Source organism: Phoca vitulina, unplaced genomic scaffold, assembly GCF_004348235.1.
Source record: "Phoca vitulina isolate PV1807 unplaced genomic scaffold, GSC_HSeal_1.0 scaffold27, whole genome shotgun sequence".
NCBI classification, from domain to species: domain Eukaryota; kingdom Metazoa; phylum Chordata; class Mammalia; order Carnivora; family Phocidae; genus Phoca; species Phoca vitulina.
Window position 1 is genome coordinate 24,444,348 of NW_022589730.1, and position 24,882 is coordinate 24,469,229.

At 39.8% G+C, this 24,882-nt stretch overlaps 1 protein-coding gene across 5 annotated transcripts in view; it reads left to right on the forward strand.

The window, feature by feature from the left end:
• DYM (dymeclin) overlaps nt 1-24,882 on the forward strand; it is a 419,774-nt gene that overhangs the window by 23,560 nt on the left and 371,332 nt on the right. The window lies entirely within an intron of this gene.

The following is a 24,882-nucleotide window of genomic DNA, read 5'->3' on the forward strand; positions in this document are numbered from 1 at the left end:
GTACGAGGTTACGTAAGCACGTATCCATGTAGTTTTAGAAAATTATTTGAACGCAAGTGCTAGCATCCTACACATACCTTTTTCTTTTTCTGCTGCTGTCCTTGCTTTTTTCCCCCCACGGTTAAGTAAAATGTATCTTGTGTGTGTGTGTGTATGTATGTGTGTGTATGTATATATATATATATATATATATATATATATATTTGCTTATATGCAACTGTCTTATTCTTTTAAATGCTCGCAGAGTATCTGTAGAATATACTTAATCAGTTTTCTGTTTGTGGACGTTGTTTTTTAGGCTTTTGTTATAACAAATAATGCTGCATACATCATTTCCCATATGTACAAATACATCTCTAGTATAAATTCCCCAAAGTAAAATTGCTGGGTTAGAGTGTTCTGTGTTTTTGTGTGTGTGTGTGTGTGTGTGTGTTTATAATTTTTGTAGATATTGCTAAACTGTTACATGAAAGTCACACCAATTTATACTCCTATAGCAGAGTATGGGAAGGTCTGTTTTCCCACATTTTTGTCAGTTTAATGCATTTTTAGACTCTGACCTATGCCAGTTTGATACATGAAAACCAATATCTCATTTTTAACTTTGTATGTCTATCAGTTTTTATAATAATGTAGAGTGACTAGAATATTGAATTCCCATATATTCAGTATCTGCAGTGTAAAATTTTTATTTTTTTAATTTTTAATTTTATTATTTTTTTAAAGATTTATTTATTTGTCAGAGAGAGAGAGTGTGTGCAAGCAGGGGGAGCGGCAAGCAGAGGGAGAAGCAGGCTTCCCGCTGAGCAAGGAGCCCAATGTGGGACTCGATCCCAGGACCCTGGGATCATGACCTAAGCCGTAGGCAGATGCTTAACCAACTGAGCCACCCAGGTGTCCCAAATTTGTTTTTTTTCTTTCTTAACAGGTTTAGTGTGACAGGCAGAATAGTGGCCACCTAAAGATGTTTTAGTCCCTGAAGTCTGTGAATATGTTATGTTGTGGCATGTATCGATACTTCATTCCTTTTTATTTCTGAGTGGTAGCTCATTGTATGAATATACCATATATTGTTTATCCATTCATAATTAATATCATTTGGATTGTTTCCGTATTTGCTTCATCTACTTTTGTTTCTTAAGTATTTTAAAGTAAAATAAGGATGTTTTCTTCTGTGACCATAATGCCATTATCAGACCTAACAAAATTAACAGTAATTCCTCCTACCCAGTCCATATTGACATTCCCCCTGTTGTCTTATAAGGGTTGCTAACATTAGGAACTAAATACAGTGGATACGTTGCATTTGGTAGTTATATTTCTTAAATGTCTTTAGAAGTATTCACTCTCCAGCCCCTGCCACAATTTTTTCCCCATGCTATTAATTTTTTGAATAAATTGAGTCTGTTTTTCTGTAGAATGTTCGACCTTGATTTACCTGATTGCTTCTCATATCTCGTAACGTGTTTTCCTTTATTTTTTGTGTTTTCTGTAAACTAGAAGTCAGATTGAAAGGCTTGATAAAATTTAAACAGTTTTGGTAAGGGTATTATGTAAGTGATTTTATATACTTTATATATATATATATATATATATATACTTTTATATATATACTTTGTATAACATCAGGATACAGAAAATGTGTGGTTTTAGTTATGCTAAGTTTGCTCAGAGGTTTGAGTATGTTGATGATTTTGGTCTGAATCACCTGTTTCGTAAGAAATTACAAAATGGTGGTATTTCTAATTTGGTCATTTCTTCTACATTTATTAACTGAATTTTTCTGTAAAGAAGAGCTTTCCTTCATCATTTAGGTTATAGAAAATAACAGTTTTTACTATATTATTAAATAAGGGTAAACACTTAATTCTTTTCCTTTACCAATTTTCAGTAATGAAAATAGTATAATGGTGACAAGTATTTCCCCTCTCCCTCAATCCCAGGCTTGGAAGGACTGTCTCTCTGTCTTTTTATGGTGAATTAAAAAAAAAAAAAATCTACGTACGTATGTGTGTTGTGGTCCTTATGGTTTCAATTTGCCTTTGTTTAGTGATCAAGGTTATGTTTATTTTTATGTGTTTAAGGATTAAGGATTATTGGCATTTCCTTTTTGTGAACTATTTATGTATTTTGGCAATAAAGTTTAATTTCTAACTTCTGGATACAGTTGGATTGGGCCTCAGAAGTTTCACTTAGTTTGCAGTTCATGTGATAGCATGGATTAGTTGCACATTATATGAAGCGGGTACTTATTACTGCTTCTGAGATCCTTGGAAATTTAAAGATGCTGTGGAGGGGCAGGAGAGGTCAAACTGGAGACAGCTGTAGCACCAGCAAATTTTGAAACCACTTCCTTAATCCTTGAGGAGTTGTCCCTGAGTACCATGGCGCCTGTTGAAATAATACTTAGAGAAGAAAGGGCATATGGAGACTTCATCATTTGTTGTCAAAACAAATCCTCTTTTCCCTTATGTAAACTACAGTACAGTGTACTTCCATGTCTTCTGAAAGACATTAAAGAAGACTTAACTCAATGGAGAAGATTTAGAAGACTATCAAAAAAGTCAGTTCTTCCCCAATTGACCTATAGAGAGGGCAATTCCAGTTAAAATCCCAACAGCTTTTTTCGGGGGTGGGGAGGGGTGAGGTGGAGAGATTTTGATAAGCTGATTCTAAAAGTTAAATGGCAAAGAAAATAACCTAAATAGCTAAGTACTTTTGGAGAAGAAGAAGGCTGTGTTGTGTGCTCATGGACTTGACTTATGCCGAACTGGCACTTTGGAGTACTGGGGGCAGGATGGACTGCTTAAGAAACAGTGATGGGAATAAGGTGTTAGCCACTTCTGTCTATTTCTTAACCCTCTGGAGTTTACCTCATGGTTTGAATTACCATGGCTCTCTAGTTTGCTTTGCTAATTACTGCTCTTTCTCGAAGATGCTTTGCTGCTCTCATGTGTTCTTTTGGATGTCATTCCTTTTTCTTAATTCACCCTAGTTTATACAGAAAAGTATACAGGAATCTCAGGAAGTGTGAAAAGCTGAAAGTTAATACACTGCATATCGTGGGTGTGGGGGGAATAGCCCCAAGGGCTTCACTTGTGGTGGTGCACCTCTGTCGCTTTGTTTGAGACACCCGCCCCCTCAGTGCTGGTGTTTGACGTGTGACCTGTAGGATCTTGACTCTGAGCTAGCAGGTGCCACCTCATTGACAGAGGCAGGGATGGGATTACCTACTTTGTGAATTACTCAGGACTGAGATGAATCTCTGTAGGGAAGATTCTGAATCTGGACGTTTTTGAGATTGCTCACTCCTGGAATTCCTTGGACCCATATGTGCTGTTTTCAAGTGCAGCCCATTTTTGCAGCCAAAAATTGGTGTCTGCCAATTTTTTAGAAACTGTAAGGCCTTTAGGACTAATCTAATCCTTCCTTACTATAAATTATTTTTGGCACTAGAGTAATCAGATTTTGTTAAGAGTTTCCAGGCATGGTTGCAAAATCCTATTTAGGTTCTTCAATAGTTTTTAACTTTTCACCTTATTCAAATTACTTGTGAAGCAAAACTCTGAGATGAAATCAAGATTGATTTAAGAGTAAAGTTTAAGTAACGTGCTGTTTATTTTTCTTGATAAAATATTTTTAAATTACTTGCATGGCTGATTTTATACATTTCTAAATTACTGAATAATAGCAAAAACCAGAAACAAAACTGTGCTTATTATTTTTTTGGTTTGCGGGCATCTGAGTATCCCCACGTGAGTGTGCAGTGTGTGCGAACACATTTATAGTATGTGTCCTGCTTGTCACTGAGAATGACTGGACCAGATGACCTTTCACTGTTTATAAGCTATTATTTATTCATTTGCTTCTCAGGATATAATGAGGAACTAGGTAACGTCTCTTGCCCTCAAAGGACTTACAATCTATCTGTAAACCAGTAGATGAGTACAGTGGAGTATGATAAAGGCTGTTACAGAAGAAGTACCGGGAAGCATGAACACAGCAGCAGCTCAGTGTCTGAGTTAGAATGGGACAGGGCGAGTCACAGATTTCCAGGAGGAAGTGGCGTATGTTTGTTTATTTCACTTCTGGTTTAAATCCCAGGAGGTACCAGAGGATATTTAATGAAAGCCTCTTCCCTACCCCTGTGTCCCTCGACCAGTACTTCTTTTTGGAGGCAACCAAAGCAGGAGTGATGCTCAGAGTCCTGAGCCAGAGGGAAGGGGGCAGGAGTAGGAGGGGACTGGCCGCAGTCAGGGGGCGGCCGAGGGAAAGCCCAGTGGTGAGGAAAAACATGGCAGCTGTGCAAAACTGAAGAGGTGAGCGCTGGGGGTTTGGCCAATTTGAGGGGCCTTGTAGAAAATACTAAGCAGTTTTGATTTTGTCCTAGTATCAGAGGGAACCACTGAAAGATTTTCAGTAGAAAGGCCAGGATCAGGCTTTCATTTTATTAGCTATTCTAACTGCATCACCTGTGGTCATCACTCTGTCCTTCAGCGGAAATTAAAGTTGACCCTTGAACAACACAGATTTGAACTCTGCAGGGCCACTTAAACATGGGTTTTTTATTTTATTTTATTTTATTTTATTTTATTTTATTTTATTTTATTTTATTTATTTATTTGAGAGAGAGAATGAGAGACAGAGAGCATGAGAGGGGGGAGGGTCAGAGGGAGAAGCAGGCTCCCTGCCGAGCAGGGAGCCCGATGCGGAACTCGATCCCGGGACTCCAGGATCATGACCTGAGCCGAAGGCAGTCGCTTAACCAACTGAGCCACCCAGGCGCCCAAACATGGGTTTTTTTTTTCACATTTTTCACAATACAGTACTGTAAATGTATTTTCTTTATGATTTTCTTTATGATTTTAGTCTTTTCTCCAGCTAAATTTATTGTAAGAATACAGTATATAATACACATACAAAATATGTGTTAATCTACTGAATGTTATCGGTAAGGCTTCTGGTCGACAGTAGGCTATTAGAGGTTAAGTTTTGGGTCTGAAGTTACATGTGGATTTTCTACTTTGTAGGGGTTGGTGTTCCTAACCGCTGCATTGTTCAGGGTCCACTGTATTACTTCCTCAGTGTTTGGTTTTTTTTTTTAATTTGTTCAGGGTCCACTGTATTACTTCTTCAGTGTGTTTTTTTTTTTTTTTTTTTTTTTTAAATAATTCAGTTATAGAATCAGTTGTCATGTTCCAAACAAACAGTGTCAGAAGGTACATGGATACCGTGTAGGTTAGTCAGGATTACATAGTCAGTATTTTGGAAATTTGGAATGTGGACAGAGCCCCAAAGCAGGTGAATGATTTAGAAAGGGAGAGAGCAGGAAAGAGAGAATTCAGAAGCCTCTGAAAAGAGCATGGACAGAGGCATTGAGGCAGGACACAGTTCTGTGTGTGGGTGTGGACCAGTGGGACTCTAGCTTGCTAGAGGGAAATGATTATCACAGGGGCCTGTCCTGTGGTTAGAGCCCTCTCTGGCATTGGCAGATGGTGTGCCGAAATGGAAGAGCCATGGTGTCTGTAGATGGAATTTTAAAAATAATTTATTTTTGTCTGGAAAGATAATACATTCTTTATTTTTATTTTTATTTTTTTAAAGATTTTATGTATTTATTTGACAGAAAGAGAGGGAGTACAAGCAGGGGGGTAGCAGGCAGAGGGAGAGGGAGAAACAGATGTGGGGCTCGATCCCAGGACTCTGGGATCATGACCTGATCTGAAGGCAGGCGCTTAACCGACTAAGCCACCCAGGTGACCTCATTCTTTATTTTTTAAAGATTTATTTGAGAGAGACAGAGAACAAGTGCATGTGAGGGAGAGAATCTCAAGCAAACTCCCCACTGAGCATGGAGCCCCATACGGGGCTCGATCTCACGACCAAGATCACAACCTGAGCCGAAATCAAGAGTCGGATGCTTGACTGACTGAGCCATCCAGGCGCCCCGATAATACATTCTTGTGGTCCAAAATTAGAAGACACAGAAGTTAAAAAGTGGGAAGTCTCTCTTCCTCTGTCCTCCCATATGTCTGGTTCTCTTCCCCAGAGGCAACCAGTGTTACCAGTCTTCTTAAATGTACTTTCAAGGGACGTTTCATGTTGTCTTAGTCTGTTTAGGCCGCTATAATAAAATACCACCAACCGGGTAACTTATAAACAAATGGAGTTTATTGTTCACAGTTTTGGAGACCAGAAGTCTGTTTGTGGTACCAACATGATTGGGTGAGGGCCCTCCTCCTGCTGCCCAGCCAGTACCTTCTCTGTTCCCATATGGTGGGGGGGGGGGGGGGGGAGCAAGCTCTCTGGGGGCCTTTCTAATAATGGTACTGATCCTGTGCATGAGGGTTCATCCTTATGACTTAATCATCCCCAAAGGCCCACCTACTAAAACTATTACCTTTGAGGGTTAGGATTTCAACATATGCATTATGCACATGCATAAACATTCAATCCATAGCACATGCATTTACAAACACATGCACATACATCCCCTTGTTTTAGACAATAATATATATTATATATACTTTTGCACTCTGTGCTTTTTCCGTTGATTGTAATTTGGAGAGCCTTCTGTATATTAGCTTCCTCATTCTGATGGCATAGCGTATCATCCCTGGATATACCAAAATTAATATAGCCATATAGTTTAACCATTTGGATTTCTTCCAGTGTGTTGTTATTACATTGCAGACAAATGCCACAGTGCATAGCCATGTATACATGGGTAGACGTGATTCTTGTGAGGGCACCTGGGTGGTTCAGTCGGTTAAGCATCCGACTCTTGATCTCGGCTCAGGTCTTGATCTCAGGGTTGTGAGTTCAAGCCCTGAGTTGGGCTCCATGCTGGGTGTGGGGCCTACTCAAAAAAAAAAAAAAAAAAAAGTGATTCTTGTGCTGTGAGCAAAGTATGACCAAATGACTTCCATTAATTCTTCTAGTTTGTGTTGGCAGGGTATGAGAAACAAGTGTAATAGGTTGGGAACGGATTTTACGGATCACTGAAAGCGCTTCCCAACATGATTGATGGTGTTGCAGGGTAAAGTGATGGAGCTGTCCAGGTCTGGTGACCTGGAGAAGGGTGCTTATTTTTGGCCACACCTATTAGAAAGCTGAGGATTAGAATTGTAGGTTCTTGTTGAGTGGATTTAGTGAAAGTATTGTTTTAGGGAGATTACTTTTTGGGTTGGCTGAATGATAGATTGGAAGGAGCAGGAAAGGAGAAAGTAGGGCAGGAGAACCAAATGCGAGACAGCTGTCCTCATGGAACTGACAAGGCCAACAGAAGAGTAGATAGTACAGTGTGTTCTAAACGTTCTTTTGTTTTAAATTGATAATTGATTTGAACATAAATGCTTAATGAGCTTACAGTTCTAGATTTGAGAGCAATACTCAGCAATATAGTGACAGCTTGTATACTTAATTTTTATTGAAGTATAGTTGACATACAATGTCAACCACCCAGGTGCCCTCACAAGAATCACTGACTGATTCTGAATGACTGAATGACGGAATGACTGAACCACCCAGGTGCCCTCACAAGAATCACTTCTACCCATGTATACATGGCTATGCACTGTGGCATTTGTCTGCAATGTAATAGATGTATTTAGATGTATAACATAGTGATTCAATAATTCTGTGCATTGCGCAGTGCTCTCCACAATGTGTAGTCACCATCTGTCACCAAACGTCATTACAGTATTCTCGATTATATTCTCTGCTGTACTTTTCATCCCATGACTTATTTATTTTATAACTGGAAGTTTAAACCTCTTAATCCCCTTCACTTATTTCATCCATCCCTCCACCTCCCTCCCTTCTGGCAACCACCAGTTCTCTGTATTTATAATTCTGTTTTTGGCCTGTGTATTGGTTTTGTTTTTTAGAGGCCCACATGCGTGTATACTAATTGAGAATGAGAATCATTTTCCCAAAAGGTGCATTGATTTTTTTGGTGACCTGTAAAAAATGGAGACAGTGAAACATGGTAGGGGGAGCACAGATTTTGGAGCCAGACCAACTTTGTCTTGCACCTCAGCCCCACTACTTACCAGCTTTGTGAATCTAGGCAAGCTGCTTAATCCCACTGAGCCTGTTGATGCTTCTGTAAAATGGAAATAATACCTACCGTCTAGATTTTGGGGGAGGATAAAACACCATAATGCATGTATAGTGTCTTGAGTTTCTGCTTCTTCAAGGAGTTAGTCTCTCTGTCTTGAGAGTTAGTCTAAAATATTTGAGGGATGAAGAAAAGAAATCTAACCGATTTTTCTGATAACTGCTTTATCCTAAAGATCGGAAATCCTATGACTCTTTTGAATCAGTTGTTCAGTTGTTTTAGAAATCAGGTCAGACACGGAGTATAGTGATATTTGTTTCTGCGCTTACATAATGTCCAGTTTGTAAGACTACCTTTAGAAACCTTGACTGCATTGCGAAAATGGTATTATGTGTACTGAGCACTAGATGGCGCTCAAACAAGGCAAGAAGGCGGCTTTTGGCACCGTCAACAGGGTCGCTTACGCTCATGTTTTTGAATGCTTAAGTAATGCATGTTTGCTTTTGGTGCCTTTGTATGCAGCAAAGCACAAAGGAGGCAAAAAAGGTAAAAATAATAGCGATCAGAAGTGACCGTTATTGGGGTGCCTGGGTGGTTCAGTCGGTTGAGCGTCCGACTCTTGATCACAGCTCAGGTCTTGATCTCAGGGTCCTGAGTTCAAGTCCGAGTTGGGCTCTCACTGGGCATGGAGCCTACTTAAAAAAAGAAAAAGAAAAGAAAAAAGAAGTAACCATTATTAACATTTTGGTGTATATGCCATCAATTCTCTCCTTTAAAAATGTTTGCATCGGGGGCGCCTGGGTGGCTCAGTTGGTTAAGTGTCTGCCTTCTGCTTCAGTGGTGGTCCTGGGGTCCTGGGATCGAGCCCCGCGTCGGGCTCCCTGCTCAGCGGGGGGGCTGCTGCTCCCTCTCCCTCTGCCCCTCCCCCTGCTCGTGCTCTCGCTCTCTCTCTCTCGCTCAGTCTCCCAAATCAATAAATAACATCTTAAAAGAAATGCGTCGTATTCTACATGTTCTTTCTTTAACTTATATTTTCCTCATGTCTGTGTTTTCTTACAGTATAGGTTGTAAACAGCTGTACAATATTCCGTCTTATGGATCATGTCAGTAATTTATTTAACTAATGTTGGACATGTTGGTTGTTTATTTTTTTGTGATTATATGTAAAACTCTGATGAACTTCATTGCAACCAAGTCTTTATGCATATCTCTAACTATGTAAGGGGAGTGAGTTTCTAGCAGTTGCTTTGCTGGTAAAATCATCTCTTTTTTTTCTTTTTTCAAATCACACAAATCTTTCATTGTAGGGAAGTTAGAGAATAAGAAAACAAAAGGGAAAATAGTCATGTATTCTCATCACATAGAGAAAGTCACTGTTGATATTTAGTATATATTCTTCCATACTTTTTATAATGCACGTACCTACAGATACATTTAGTTATGTGTATTTATGTCTTTTTTTCTCCTACAAATATGGGATTATACTGTATTATTGTTATACAACTTAAAAATTAGTGTATTCTGTATGACATATTTCCTTTCCAATAAATGTGAATTTTAAAATTTTATTTACCAAAAAAGTAGTTATGAATGCCCCCTATTTGCCAGGCAGTTTTTAAGAGCTGGAAATCTTTCAATGAACTTGAGGAATGAAGTCCCGGCCCTCTTGCAGCTTGTATTTTAGTGGAGGAGATGGGCAATAAGTAAAGAAATAAATCTGTAAAATCATTTCTGAAAATACCAAGTGCAGTGAAGAAAAATAAAGCAGAGCAAGGTCATGAAGAGTGACCAGAATGGGAGCAAATAGAAGCAGGAGATTTCTTTAGATTTCTTTAGATAGAGGGTCTGCAGGGAAGCAGCATTTAAGCAGAGACATGAGCAAAATCAGGGACTGAGCCATGCAAATTCTGGGGAAAGAGTATTGCAGGTAGAGGGAACAGCAAGTATGAATATGGACCTGCAGCAGGAATAAGTCCTGCTTGTTAGAGGAATGGCAAAAGGCAGAACAGTGAGCAAGGAAACAAATTATGTAGGCACTTTTGGCCATGTTAGAGATTTTTTTATGTTGCATGATAGTTTGGAGATGAGCATGTTTTCATGTTGGTATTTGAGAATTGAGTTGAGTCTGTTATAATTTACTAACTCTCCTATAATATGGAAAGATTTTACTCACATAGTTTGTTTTATTATGGGAAAATTTACATAACATAGAATTTGCTGTGGTAGCCGTTTTTAAGTGTGTGATTCAGTGGCGTTAAGTACATTCCCAGTGTTGTATGGTCATCATCAGTGTCCATGTCCAGAACTTTTTCATCATCTCAGACAGAAACTCTGTACCCATTAAATAATAACTCCCCACTCCTCCTTTCACCAGCCCCTGGTAACCTCTGTTCTACTTTCTGTCTCGATGAATTTGTCTATTCTAGGTACCTCATATAAATGGAACCATATAATATTTGGCATGTTGTGTCTGGCTTCTTTCACTTAGCATAATTTCAAGGTTCATCCATGCAGTAGCACGTGTCATTTTCCTTTTTTCTTAAAGATTTTGAGAGAGAGTGAGCGAGAGAGAGCACAAGCGGGAGGAGGGGTGGGTTGGAGAGGCAGAGGGAAAAGCAGACTCCCCACTGAGCAGGGAGCGAGCCCGATGTGCGGCTCGATCCCAGGACCCCGGCCGGGATCATGACCTGAGCCGAAGGCAGATGCCCAACTGACTGAGCTACCCAGGTGCCCCTCAATTTCCTTTAAAGGCTGAATAATGTCCATAGTATGCACATATTACATCCTATCATGTTTTTAAAATTTCAGTTTGTTGTACTTACACATTCCTTTAAACGTTATCCATTTCTTTTTTTTAACAAAAATTTTCTTTATTTTTTAAAGATTTTTTTAAAATTTATTTATTTGAGAGAGAGAGAATGAGAGACAGAGAGCACGAGAGGGAAGAGGATCAGAGGGAGAAAGAAGCAGACCCCCTGCTGAGCAGGGAGCCCGATGCGGGACTCGATCCCGGGGCTCCAGGATCATGACCTGAGCTGAAGGCAGTCGCCCAACCAACTGAGCCACCCAGGCGCCCCCCCAAATTTTTTTTTTTTAAAGATTTTATTTATTCATTTATTTGAGAGAGTGAGAGAGAGAGAGCACATGAGAGGGGGGAAGGTCAGAGGGAGAAGCAGACTCCCTGCCGAGCAGGGAGCCCGATGCGGGACTCGATCCCGGGACTCCAGGATCATGACCTGAGCCGAAGGCAGTCGCTTAACCAACTGAGCCACCCAGGCGCCCCAAAAATTTTTTTAACGATTATTTGAGAGAGAGAGAGAGAGAGTGTGTGCACATTGGGGGGCAGAGGTAGAGGGAGAGAATGTCTCAAGCAGACTCCTCATTGAGTGCAGAGTCTGAGGTGGGGCCCGATCTCACGACCCTGAGATCACAACCTGAGCCAAAATCAAGAATCAGGCGCTTAACCGACTTTGCCACCCAGGCGCCCCCATTCTCCATTTCTGTACAGCATTGTTAGGTTCCAGTTACCAATCTGATATATTTTTTTTTTTCAGGGATCCCTCTTACATTATAAAAAATATGTATATTCAGCCAAGGGACTTGGCTAATGCAAACATGATTGTTAATGTAGCAGTTGTTAACTGAGCACTTACTGTGTGGCCTGATGCTGTGCTCATTGCCCTCGGTGCCTGTCCTTGTGTAGATCTCCTGTCAGGTCTGTGCTGTAGGGCCTGCAGGCGAGAAAACAGAGACTTGGGGGTTGTCCAAGATCACACAGCTCACAGCTGATGTTGACCAGATTTAAACCCAGTTTCTGTAGCTCCAGAGGTGGATTCTGTTGACCTTCATGCTACACAATCTCCATTTGGAAGCATAATCACAGACTGAGCTTCAAATAATGGTTAAAGAGCTGCCACATCAAGTTATATGACAGTCTTTGAGTAAAGAATCACCAGATTATCTGTTCACATTTCCAAGCACTTTCAAAGCCCAGTATGTCCTAATAACTGGTACTTTATGTTTGAGTGCTGTTAATTACAATGTAAAGGTAATGATTACATTATTTACACTTAAGACACGCAAGTAGATGGATAATCTGTCCAGTATTTTAACCTTGCCTTGAGTGGAGTGTATCTTCTCTCTGTTTATAGAATGATCCTTTCTCAGAGGTTCTTCATCTGTTTCCTCAGCTGAGAAACAGGAAAAGAGACTTTTATTGAATTTGGTCACAAGTTTTTAACTGACAGAAACAATAAAGTGATTGTAAAATTATTTTTTTTTTCTTTGAATTTTTGATGCCTGTCTCTGCTGCTGTGTTTTTATTCTCTTTGGCATCCTTGCTGTCAGTTTTATTAGCACTCCTGAAGTTGAAGGTGTCTGCTCTGCCAGTGAGGTGGGCTTGGGGGGACTGCTGACCGCCTCCTAAACTGTTTCTGCCATCAGACATTTGCACGTCCTCACCATTTGACTAAGGGAAGAAATAATTTGAGACTTTTTTTGGCATCTTATTTTCTCCAGTTGAGGGCCCAAAAGAAGTTCAGTTTTTACATCTTGAGTCAAAAACCTTTATTTCCTGTTCTTTCATTTATACCTTTCTATGCAAGATCCCTTTGGAAGATGCTTTGAGTTTGGCCCAGGTTGATTCCTCCTTCAAACTAACAGTTTAAGTGGGGGCAATGTAACTAGCCTTGTTTAAAACATTAAAGTAAGGGGCAAGTACATTTTATTGCAGGTACTCCCTTCTTGCCTTTTCTCACTGTGTTGGTTGGAATCTGGGTTTTGAAGTCATTTTTTTCTGTTACTTTCTTGAGAAAATAAAGACAATATTATGGTGCATGGTGGCTACTGAAACTTTGACATTTTAATAGTTATAGTTCCTTTCATTTTGGCAGTTGAATGACAACATATAGGATTGTCCGTGAATCACATGAATATGAACACCTTTTTGGTTCTGCTTGGTGCATTAAAAATTGCTATAATAAATTTATATGCAGTTTTTATGCTTTGACTTTTTCCCATGAATAGGCCCTTTTAAAACATTAACATTCCCACAGTTTAACCACTGAATGGGCTGATTCTAGTTAGTTTTGTGAATGATTTCTGTAATTTTCTCTTTGCTAAGGGGAAAAAAAGGCTTCAGAAATGCTTCCATACTTTGCTGAATGGTTACTTGTTTATTTACTCAGGTTGTGTTTTAAACTGACAAAACATTATATCTTTGTCAGAGTATGTGTTGTGGGCTGAAAGTGACATTATTGTCGATTTTGAAATCATTTTATGGCAGAATTTTCAGTGTTTCTTTTTTGAACCTCATAATTGTAGTATGATCATTCAGCAAATCTGTGTTCAGAAATCTACATATAATTTACCCCCAACAGCTTTCTGTCCATCAGCTTTTCATTAAATAAGATTTGAACTGTGAGTTTATCATCTGTTGTTATTGAGATTCACATAGAAGATGGGTGTGCTTGAAGTAAGTACAATAACACCAGTTTAAATTGCTGAAAGCTGTGAATTAGAGAATATATAAATTTTAAAATTTAGCTTTCTGACCAAACCTATAGTTTATGATTCCATAACAGTCATAAAAAAGTCCATCTGTCATCCTGCCACTTTCCTCATTAGGCTTAAAATTTTCTGTTTTCTTTAGTTCTTTGTCATTCATATAGGCTTTACATGATTTTAATCATAACATAGATATAATTTTTATAGTGGATAATCCATGTATGGCATAACTTCTTTTAGGTACGTATAGAAATTCCAAGTAGTTTGGTAGTGTTTTAGATTGATGTTATATGGGTTTGCTTTAATAAAAAAGGAGCTAAGGGGTGCCTGGGTGGCTCAGTTGGTTAAGCATTTGACTCTTGGTCTTGGCTCAGGTCATGATCTCATGGTTGTGAGCCCCGAGTCGAGCTCATCTGGGAGTCTGCTGTTTCCTTCCTCTCGCTCTGCCCCTCCCCCCCCTTGCACTCCCTCCCTCCCTCTCTCTCTCTCTCTCAAATAAATAAATAAATCTTAAAAAAAATTTAAAGAAAGAAGCTAAACAGTATTCATATGGAAAGAGCATTAGACATTAGATGTGTTTATTCTTACATTGTGACCTTGGGCAAGTTGCTTGGCTTCTGTGTTCCTGTCACCTGTAAAATGAGAATGCTCCTATTTCCTCAGTCAGCTTCTCAGGTTTTTGGAAAGCAGTCAAGTGAAATAACCATGGTGAGAGCACTTTGAATAGTTTATAGGTCTGTACAAATTGCAAATTATATCTAATCAGCAAATTTATTTCCACATCAACAATTAATATGCCAGGGTCCTTAAACACATTTCTTTTTCTTCTTCTTTTTTTTTTTTTCCCTTAAGTAGACTCCACGCCCAGCGTGGAGCCCAACATGGGGTTTGAACTCAAGATTCTGAGATCAAGACCAGGACTGAAATCAAGAGTTGGACACTCATCCGACTGAGCCACCCAGGCACCCCCTTTCTCACTTAAAAAAAAAATTATAGAAAGTCTTTTTTTTTTTTTTTTAAAGTAAGCGCTATGCCCAACGTGGGGCTTGAACTCACAACCCCCTGAGATAGAGTAGCTTGCTCTGATGACTGAGCCAGCCAGGCAGCCCTTTAAACACATTTCTTTTGTTAGATGTTAAACACTTTTTCTAAACCTTCTCCTCCCTTGTTGAAATACTTTCTTTAAAATACAATGTGAAAGTCCGTTTAAACTCCATTTTAGACAAATAGCTGAAATTCTCAATTAGTGGAGTTCAAATTAATGAAGTCCTGCTAAGTGTATACTTAGTCACATCTTTAGTTTTTAAAATATTTTTCTCTGTAGTGTAAAAACTTAAAAAAAAAAATCTACTTTTGGGGCACCTGGGTGGCTCAGTCGGTTAGGCGTCTGCCTTTGGCTTGGGTCATGATCCCAGGGTCCTGGGATTGAGCCCCGAGTCAGGCTCCCTGCTCAGTGGGGAGCCTATTTCTCCCTCTCCCACTCCCCCGGTTGTGCGCTCTCTCTCTCTCTCTCTGTGTGTGTCAAATAAATAAATAAATAAAATCTTTAAACAAATAAAAAATCTGCTTTTATGTGGAAACCCAGTATTTGAGAGTATGGTAAGACTGTTATTTAGGTTGCAATGTTGTTTTACAACCAATTGGTAAGCCTCTTTTCTAAGATTATGTGTTATTCAACCTCTTTCTTTCTTTAATCCCCGAGAGCCAGCACCATGGCCTGGCATTATCCCTTGGTACCTCTTGTGTTACTCAGAAATCCAAAGTGTGGACAGATGAAGAATGAGACAGATGGGTTGGTAGAAAAGAAATGGAAGAATCCAGAGGTGGGTGGGGAACCAGTGTTGGATTGTGGAAACCGCTAAAGGGCCACAAACAATTCCTTCTGGTTGGTACTATTGGCTCCATGATACCAGTCACGGGTCAGTTCCGTTATCAGCCTAAATGTGCTGCTCCTGCTCACAGCAGTGGTGAGTGTTTGGCTTGGCAGCCATAGCCTGGCTGACCTCTTACACCAGCTGACTAAAATACTGTAAATAACTTCCATATTTTCCTAGGTGACAATTAACAGGAATAGGTATTTAGTTTATTAGATGACCCTTTTTACATATTTATTTTGGTTGCAGAAACTTGAATTCTTGAATTACAGGCTTCGTATGAAATTAGCTTTTTTTTCCTTACCAACAAATGTTCTTTCTTGTTTATTGGTCAGTTTTGGAAACTGCTCGCCATCTCACAGTGGTACTGTGTTGGTGAATGAAGGGATGTGTGCTCTCACACCGAGCTCTGGCCTTTTTGTTCTTGCATGTACGAAGGGATGTCGGGGTCTCGGCGAGGTAGTGGTGGAGAGCAGATCTAACCAGCCGAGACGAGGTGGTTTCTAGTCTCTCCTGTCACCTCGTGAATTGCGGCTGAAGACATTTGGAGACATTTTCTGCATAAGTGGCTGATATAGTCGATCATCTATTTCTATAATGAAAAAACAGCCACAATTTTTTTACTTAATATTTGCTAATTTTTTTTCTTTTTCTATCAAAACTGAACATTTCTTTATCCCCTTCACTGTACCATTTTTGAAGTTAAGGCCAGAATTCTTTGTCAGAGGACCGTGACATGGAGTTTAAGTCCAAAGCAGTTGTAAACTCTCTGTACAGTAGTTCTTGATGGGCCCCCATGTTGTTTAATACGAAAATGGACGCACCAGGCAGTCCATTTTTGTATTAAAGAGTTTTGGTGGTGTTGAAGAGCATTTGCTCAGAATTTACAGTGGCGTGATAATAATTTGCCAGTTAGACATCACATCCTTTATGAATTCCTTTGAATACGCCGTTTTAGAGGTAAAAGAAATTCTGTGTTTGTCATATAGGTGTTTATGCTTGCTTTCTGTCAGTATATGCTTATCTGAGTATTGAGATCATAGGATTTGGTGTCAAAAGATCTGGGCTTGTAATTTTGCAAATTCAGGAATATGTGTGGGCTTATAAGCCACAGTTATGCACTTTTGGGGGAAATGGTAATTGGTTTAATTTTTCTGCAGTGTAATTTGCAATATTCATTAGAACAGAAGTGTTCATTGACCTAGCAATTGCACTTCTGGAGTTTATGTTGAGATAATTGGACAGGTTCAGAAGTATATGTAGAAAGATACATGTGTAAAGGCATTCATTGCAAAGTGTATGAAAGAAAATTGCTAACAACCTAAATGTTCATGAGTAAGGAGTTGATAAAAAAATTAAAATGATGCATCTGCACACTATAACATTACAGTCATTGTAAATGATCATGTTTATAGAAAGGGGAAAAGAGCCACAGCATTTTAAGTGGTTAAAGCCAGTTAAAAAACCATTCATATAGTGTAATTTATTCAACCAAAATTGTGTATAAGTCTGTATTTTAAAAATGTGTTTATTCATATAACTCTTGTATAGGTTTGTGTAGCTTTATTTTTATGATTTACTTTTTAAAAAATTTGTTATTTTAATATAATTACAGATTCACAGGAGGTTGCCAGAAATGTACAGGGAGGTCCCTTATGTCCTTCACTCATCTCCCCCAGTGGTAACAAGTCCCATAACTATAGTTCAGTATCAAAGCCAGGAAACTGACATGGGTACAGTCCACAAAAGTTAGTTGGATTTCAGCAGTTAGTTATACATGCACCCATTTGTGTGTGTATATATAGCTCTATACAATCTTATCACATGTGTAGACTTGTGTAATCACTACCACAATCAAGATGCTTACCTATTTCATCCCAGCAAGGCTCTCTTGTCTCATATGCCCCCCACCCCCTCATCTCTAACTCCTGGCAGCCACTGATCAGTTTTCAGTCTCTGTCATTTTGTTATTTCAAGAAAGTTATATAAATGGAATAATACAATATGTGAACATTTCTAGATGGGCTCTTTTCACTCAGTTTACTGTCCTTGAGATCCATTCAGATTGTTGTGTATATCAGTAGTTCATTCCTTTTTATTGCTGAGTAGTAGTCTATGTTGTGTATAGTTTGTTTAAATGATGACCCATTGAAGGACGTTTGGATCGTTTCCAGTTTTCGGCTATTATGAGTAAAGCTGCTGTGAACAGTTGTGTACAGGTTTTCAGGTGAATATAAGTTTTTATTTCTTTGAGCTAAATGGTCAACAGTGCAGTCACTGGATTGTATGGTAAGTGCAGGTTGAAGTTTCTTTTTTTTTTAAATTTTTTTGAAATTTATTTTTAGTTGAAGTATAGCTGACATGTTAGTTCCAGGTATACAGCCTAGTGAGATGATAATTGTATACATAACAAAATTCTCACCATGATAAGCGTAGTTACTAAGTGCATGTTTGGTTTTATACAAAACTGCCAAACTGTTTTCTGGTGGCTATATCATTTTACATTCCCACCAGTAATGTGTGTGAGATCCAGTTTCTCTGTGTCCTTGCCAGCATTTAATGTTGTCACTCTTTTTTTTTTTTAATTTAGCAGTTCTCATAGCTGTGTAGTATTACCTTGTGTCTTTAGTATGGCTCATTTTTACAATAATAAAACTTTTTTTTAAAAAAGATTTTTTAGGGATGCCTGGGTGGCTCAGTTGGTTAAGCATCTGCCTTCAGCTCAGTTCATGATTCTAGGGTCCTGGGATCGAGTCCCGCATTGGGCTCCTTGCTCAGCGGGGAGTCTGCTTCTCCCTCTCCTTCTGCTGCTCCCCCTGCTTGTGCGCTCTCTCTCTCTCTGACAAATACATAAATAAATAAATCTTAAAAAAAATTTTTTTTATTTATTTGAGAGAGAGAGAGCGCACAAGCAGGGGGAGGAGCAGAGGGAGAGGGAGAAGCAGATATCCTGCTGAGCAGGCAGCCTTATTTGGGACTCAATCCCAGGACCCTGAGATCATGACCTGAGCTGAAGGCAGAAGCTTAACTGACTGAGCCACCCAGGTATCCCAAAAAACCATTTTCTTATAAAAAAGAAAAATTACCTAGATGTAAGTCTTTGTTCTGCCATTTATTAAAAGTTACTTAAAATTGGTAAGTTTTGTTAGGTGAGTAAGGACTTTTGATTTCCTTGGTAATCCACTAGGGTTGTTCTTCTATAGTAAAACCTTAATATAAATAAAATCAAACCAGATCACCTATAGTTGTTTGACACAAAAAGTGTAAAACTACCTCAAAAGTTACTGAATTTTGTTTTATCCTTCCCTCTGTGTTTTGGGGGGGAAGACAGGGGAAGACTGGTAAATTACTTGGAAGGTGTGTTAAAGAATAAATATATGCAGATTTGATAGTTTACTACATACGGTTTTGTTTTATTTTTGTGGTGGGTTAGGAACTCACATTTATTGAGCCGTGTGCTGAGCATTTTCCATACCTTGCCATATACTCCTTACACCTGTCCTATGAGATGGTGGTATCCTTACCTGCATTTCACAGATGAGAAACTGAGACTCTCAAATTAAGTAACTTGGCTAGGTTATACCAATAGGAAACGAGGAAGCTGGAACTTAAACACGTGGCTTCAAAATATGTACTCTTTCCATTATGCCAGGGGGGGTACATCATTTTCATTAACAGGCCACATGATTGGAAATTCATGTGCCAGTGTGCAGGAGTCTGTTAATTGATGGGAACAGTTAAGTTGAGAGGTTGTATACTTGGTATAGAAGTATTGAAAGTGGCCTATGAATCCAGTGGATGCAGAGACATTCTGTATTCTTCCTGTTGGTACTCCTTCCCAGTATTCCAATTTTAGTAGAATTCAGCTAGACTTTTAAAACATTAAACATTTAAATTTGACTGTGTTCTGCTTTAGTAACAGTTAAGTTAGTGGTTTATCTAAGTTTGCTGGCCCAACCCTTGGCCTCAGTGGTTAATTATAGTGTTGTGAGTATATGTTTAGGCTTTATCATATGCATTACTAGAAACATTAGTTTTACTCATTTTTTTTTTGTTCTAAAAATCTCAGGATGGTTGTAGTCAGGGTCAGACATTTAACTGTTGTATACCTGGGCCACCCTGCTGCTGCTCTAAGAGTTGTGTTCTGTATGTTCCTGATTCTGGGCCCAGTGGCTTCCCATTTAATGCAGGGTGAAATTCAGGTGACATTGAGGGTCTCCACTCATCTGCTGTGCTTTATCCTACCACTCTTCTTTGCTGCCTGTGCTTCCTGGTTATTTAACTTGGTTGTGCTGTATGTTAGCACATTCAACAGAGGTGGCATCGATTGTATTGTTTATTTGAGACATAACTCAGAAATCGTTGAGCCGTATTATTGGTATTCATTGGGGAATTTTGTATTGGAAGCTCTCATAGAAGCATGTGGACAGTGTGAGGTTGAGGTTGATAGAGTTCTCCCCAGGGAGATTCTCTTCTTGAAATCGAAGGAAGGGAATAGAAACGGCAGTGGTAACGTTTAAGAACTTGCCTGTAGTTGTGAAAATTTTAATAACCACTTCATTGCTGAATTATCTTTAGGTAAGTCCAGTGAAGGTTCTTAAAACTGGAAAAGTCCCTAGACCAGTGTCACATTTTCTTGAGGTGTGTGCGTGTGATTCTTGGGAAATTCTCTCCAGTCCCATGGGTCTCACTGTTCATCGGGGTGTCACCAGCAAAACTGAGACTCCTGTGACTCCATTTGTTTGTGTTGCTGCCGGAATAGTGGCCAAGCCCTGCGGAGGAGGAGCCTGATGCGTTTATCACATAGAAGGATTCCTTCAGGCCGTGCCACACCTGATCATTGGATCAATATGGTGGTTTAGCTAGAGTTTAGTTCATTTAGCAAAAGTTTGATTAAGAGATGACTAGTTTTGACTATTTATCCCTGACCTCCCTTATCAACATTTAAAAAATTGACCTCGAGTTGTGGAGTTATGTATACAATGAGTTTGAATTTCTCTGTGTCATACTCATTTATTGAATCTATATTGGTCTAAATATTTGCTGCCCTTTTGCCCCCTTTTTCCATGCTCCCAGTGCCCCAAATCTGCCTCCAGAAACAACATTCGGTTTCTAATTGTAATTGTCTTGGAAACATTGGCCGATTTTGCGGCACCATTTTACTTTTATTTACAGCAAATGATGATTTGTTAGTTGCCTGCTGCCAGAACATCTGAGCTCATTTGTTTAACTAAAACAGCACTGTGGTAGATGCCTATACTACGCGGCAACAGTTACCAACCACCTCGGTTGCTTCCCACCTCATTTTAGCTCTAAATCAAGCAAATGAGAGCGAAGATTATTCTTGAAATGTTCCAAGAAGTTTAGAAAATTGGAGGATGGAGGGATGAGAGGAAGGGAAATTCTATTGTAACAATCAGCGTGTTGCTTTTGGCAGGGGCGGTGTGCCTGGCTGATTTCCTTCGTAGAAATAAGTGACATTTCAGGGTGCGGGAGCTGCACTCGTCCTGCTACAAACACAGCTCTGTGAACCTTTGATTTACTGGGTCACGACCAAGTGTTTTTCTTCTGGGATGCATGGGTGAAAGAGACATTTTCCCTGGTCTGCTGTTGCTTATGATCTGGGCCCTGGAGATGCTTCTGAGCCGAAGTGGTGATTGTCGAGGAGGCCGTGGCAGCAGTGCTCTTTGAGATTGGGCCCCCGTGTAGGGGCCCCGGGCCCGCTGGGCCTGATCGCAGACCGGCACGCGCTGGCTGGCTTACTGCAAGAGGGAGCTTTCCAAGAGAGGTGGGCTCATTCCCCGCCTTTCCCGTCTTTTCGTCCTTGAGTGACAAAGAAGTCACACTGCTTCAGAAAGAAATTTTATTTCACACTTGGAATTAAATAAGCATATTTTAAAAATATTTTAATGAAAATTTAAGCTTTGGGGCAGACCTTGCCTCGAGGGCTGGAGAGTGCGAAGTGTTTCTGGAGGAACGGGGGAAATAATTAGTTTTGTCCTCTGACAATGGCATTCATTCAGTCAGGACATTTTTATCACGTCCCTGCTTGGTACCAGGCTGGGAATGCCGTGATGAACGAGGAGCCCGCAATCTCGGAGCGGAGGGAGGTGCAGACAAGGAATTGGGCAGTGTTGCTACCAACTACTCAGTTTCATAATTGGGTGTTTTTGGGGCAGAGACCAGAGACCTGGTCTTACATGATCAAAGATTTCTTGGTGAAAGTGATATCCAAACCAGCCTCACTAATAGATGTTGGAATTAATCATTTTTTCAGGCTAATATTGTATGAAAAATAAATCAGAACCCTGTTTTGGGACCATTCAATGCCTTTCTGTTGAGAACAAGTTGAGAAACTGAACTCCAGACTTAAGCCATTTAGTATACTTTTCTAGTATTCTGGTTTGCCATTCTCCAGTGTAGATTAACCTCTGCTTCCCAGAATGTGCCTGGCTCTCTGTGATGGCCATGCTTTTTTGCATGCATTGTTACTCATGTCTGGAAAGCCCTCCCCTTTGTCTGCCAGACTGACTTCTTTTGCAGTTACTTCCTTGGTGATGCCTTCCTTGACTGCTCCTGGGGTATGTTGGATGCACCACCCATGAGCTTACACAAGGGCTGGCCTTGATCTTGGTGTTTCCCCTCCACCAAATAGTCTGTCTACTTTATTTCTACATGTAACCTGAAGGCAGAGGCAGCATCTTTCAGAGAACCCGGCATGTCCTGAGCATCCAGGCAGTGTTTGCTGAATGAACAGACTTAGAAGCTTTTGAAGGTTGTAGCCACATGTATATAATTGAAGCTCTTGGTTCCAGCCAGTTTTTTTTTAATCTTTTTTTTTCCTTTAGATTTCTTTTTTATTTATTTGACAGAGAGACACAGCGAGAGAGGGAACACAGGCAGGGGGAGTGGGAGAGGGAGAAGCAGGCTTCCCACGGAGCAGGGAGCCCGATGCGGGGCTCGATCCCAGGACCCTGGGATCATGACCCGAGCCGAAGGCAGACGCTTGACGACTGAGCCACCCAGGCGCCCCAGCCAGTTTTAAGAAAGTGTTATTGACTGAAGAAAGTAGAGGCACCACTGAAACAGATTTTATGCATGTGGTTTAGTTATTAACCTCATAAAGCTATTTACAGTCTTTTGTATTTATACCTCTTTTATTTTTTGCCTGAGTAACCAATAAATTGAGTAATTCATAGTTTCTACTTCTTGCCAATTACTAATGTATATTATTAAATCTGACCACAGTGATTTATTAATTAGAAGTCTTTTGGTTATTAACAAAAATCAATTTGATTTAGCATATACCAGAGAGAGGGGCGTATGTGATGAAGAGACAGGGATGTCTCATTGAATCCAAGATCGAGAACATAGCTAGGCTTTAGGAAGAACTGACTCCAGGAATTGGAAGGCCAGCAGGAATCCTGAGAGTACTTTCTGTTAGTCTCTGCTTTTCTCCTCAAAGCTCTTTTATTCATTTTTCTTACTGCTTTTTCTGCTTCTCAGTGGATAGAAGATGTTTTCCCATAACCCTCAGCTTTGCAGCCAAGTTCCAGGTGTATGGAAAACCTGTCTTTCCATCTCGGATCCAAATTGCCCAAGACTGGAGTGGCTTACATTAGATTTCTATCCCTGATTGAGTCAGCAGTGGCCAGGGAGTAGGGTCATGCTAAACAACCCTGTTAGGTGGGAAGGTAGGAGAAAAGGATGGGGAGATCAGACTGACAGATGTCGTGAGGCGGGTAGACACTAAAAATATTTTTGTAAATAAAAATACAGTGACAAAGACTAGAGACCCATACACGCTTTATTGTAGGATCATTTCTGGGTTATTTTGCCTTAAAAAATCTTCAATCTTGGGAGACACAGATTTAACTTTGAAAAGACATTTATCTTTTTGAATGTGAATATAATTTGAGATTCCTAAGGTAATGGCATGTTCACTGAAGTAATGAGTAGGTTTTAGCTTTGTGTGTGTTTATAATACTTAGACATGCTACTGTCTTCAGTTTTCGGGAGACAGGTTCTAGAGTGGCTCTCATGCAGATACAAGAGGAAACTCATGTAATTTAAAGTTTTCCAACAACCACATTAGAAGAGTGAAGCAGGTGAAATCAATTTTAATAATACATTCCATATGTATTTATGTATACATAAAAAGAGGGTTTATGACTGTTCTGCTTATTAGAAGAGGTCATCATGGGATTTAAATGTGCTAATAAATTTGAAAGTGCTGTGAAAAACCTTTAAAGGGTTATACAAGCATAAAGCATTATTTTAATTAACTGGGGGGAAAACCCACTACATTTTGGAATCAACACTAGCTATCATTTCCTGAGGCTTTATTTTGTGCTGGACACTGTTGTAAGCACTTCGTATGTGTTAGGTAATTTAATGACGACGACGCTTGTGGAGCAAGGCTCATTATCATCTCTGTCGTGTAGATGAGGACATGAAGACATCGAGACTTAAGAAACTAGCCCAAGCGCCTGGGTGGCTCAGTTGGTTAAGGAGCTGCCTTCAGCTCAGGTCATGATCCCAGGGTCCTGGGATCGAGTTCCGCATTGGGCACCCTGCTCAGCAGAGAGCCTGCTTCTCCCTCTCCCTGCCTCTCTGCCTACTTGTTCTCTCTCTTTCTATCTCTGTCAAATAAATAAATAAAATCTAAAAAAAAAAAAAAACTAGCCCAAGGTCACGTAGCTCGTAACTAGTTGAGCTGGAATTGGAATGTGCTTTTTTTTTTATTGTGGCAAAATACACGCAACATAAAATTGATCATTTTAACCATTTTTTTAAAAGAAAGATTTATTTATTTATTTTAGAGGGGGAGAGAGAGTGCAGGGTGGGGAGGGACAGAGAGAGAGGGAGAGAGAATCTCAAGCAGACTCCACGCTGAGTGCAGAGCCCGACATGGGTCTCGATCTCACGACCCTGAGATCATGACCTGAGCCAAAACCAAGAGTCGGACACTTAGCCGACTGAGCCACCCAGGTACCCCTCATTTTAACCGTTTTTAAGTGGACACTTCTGTGGCATTAAATCTGTTCACATCTCCAGAACTTTTTCATCTTCCCAAACTGAAACTGTACCCATTAAACACTAACTTCCCATCTCCCTTGTCTCCACCTCCACCATTGGCAACCACCGTTCTACTTTCTTCTCTATGAATTTGACTACTCTACTAGGAGCCTTATATAAGTGGAATCATGCAGTATTTGTCTTTTTGTGGCTGGTTTGTTTTACTTAGCATAATGTCTTCAAGGTTCATCTATGTTGTAACACGTGTCAGAATTTCTTTCCTTTTTAAGGCTGAATAATATTTCATTGTATGGATGTACCACATTTTGTACCATGATTCATCCATTGATGGACACTTTGGTTGCTTTTACTTTTGGCTATTGTGAATGATGGTGAACATGGTATACAGATACCAGTTTGAAT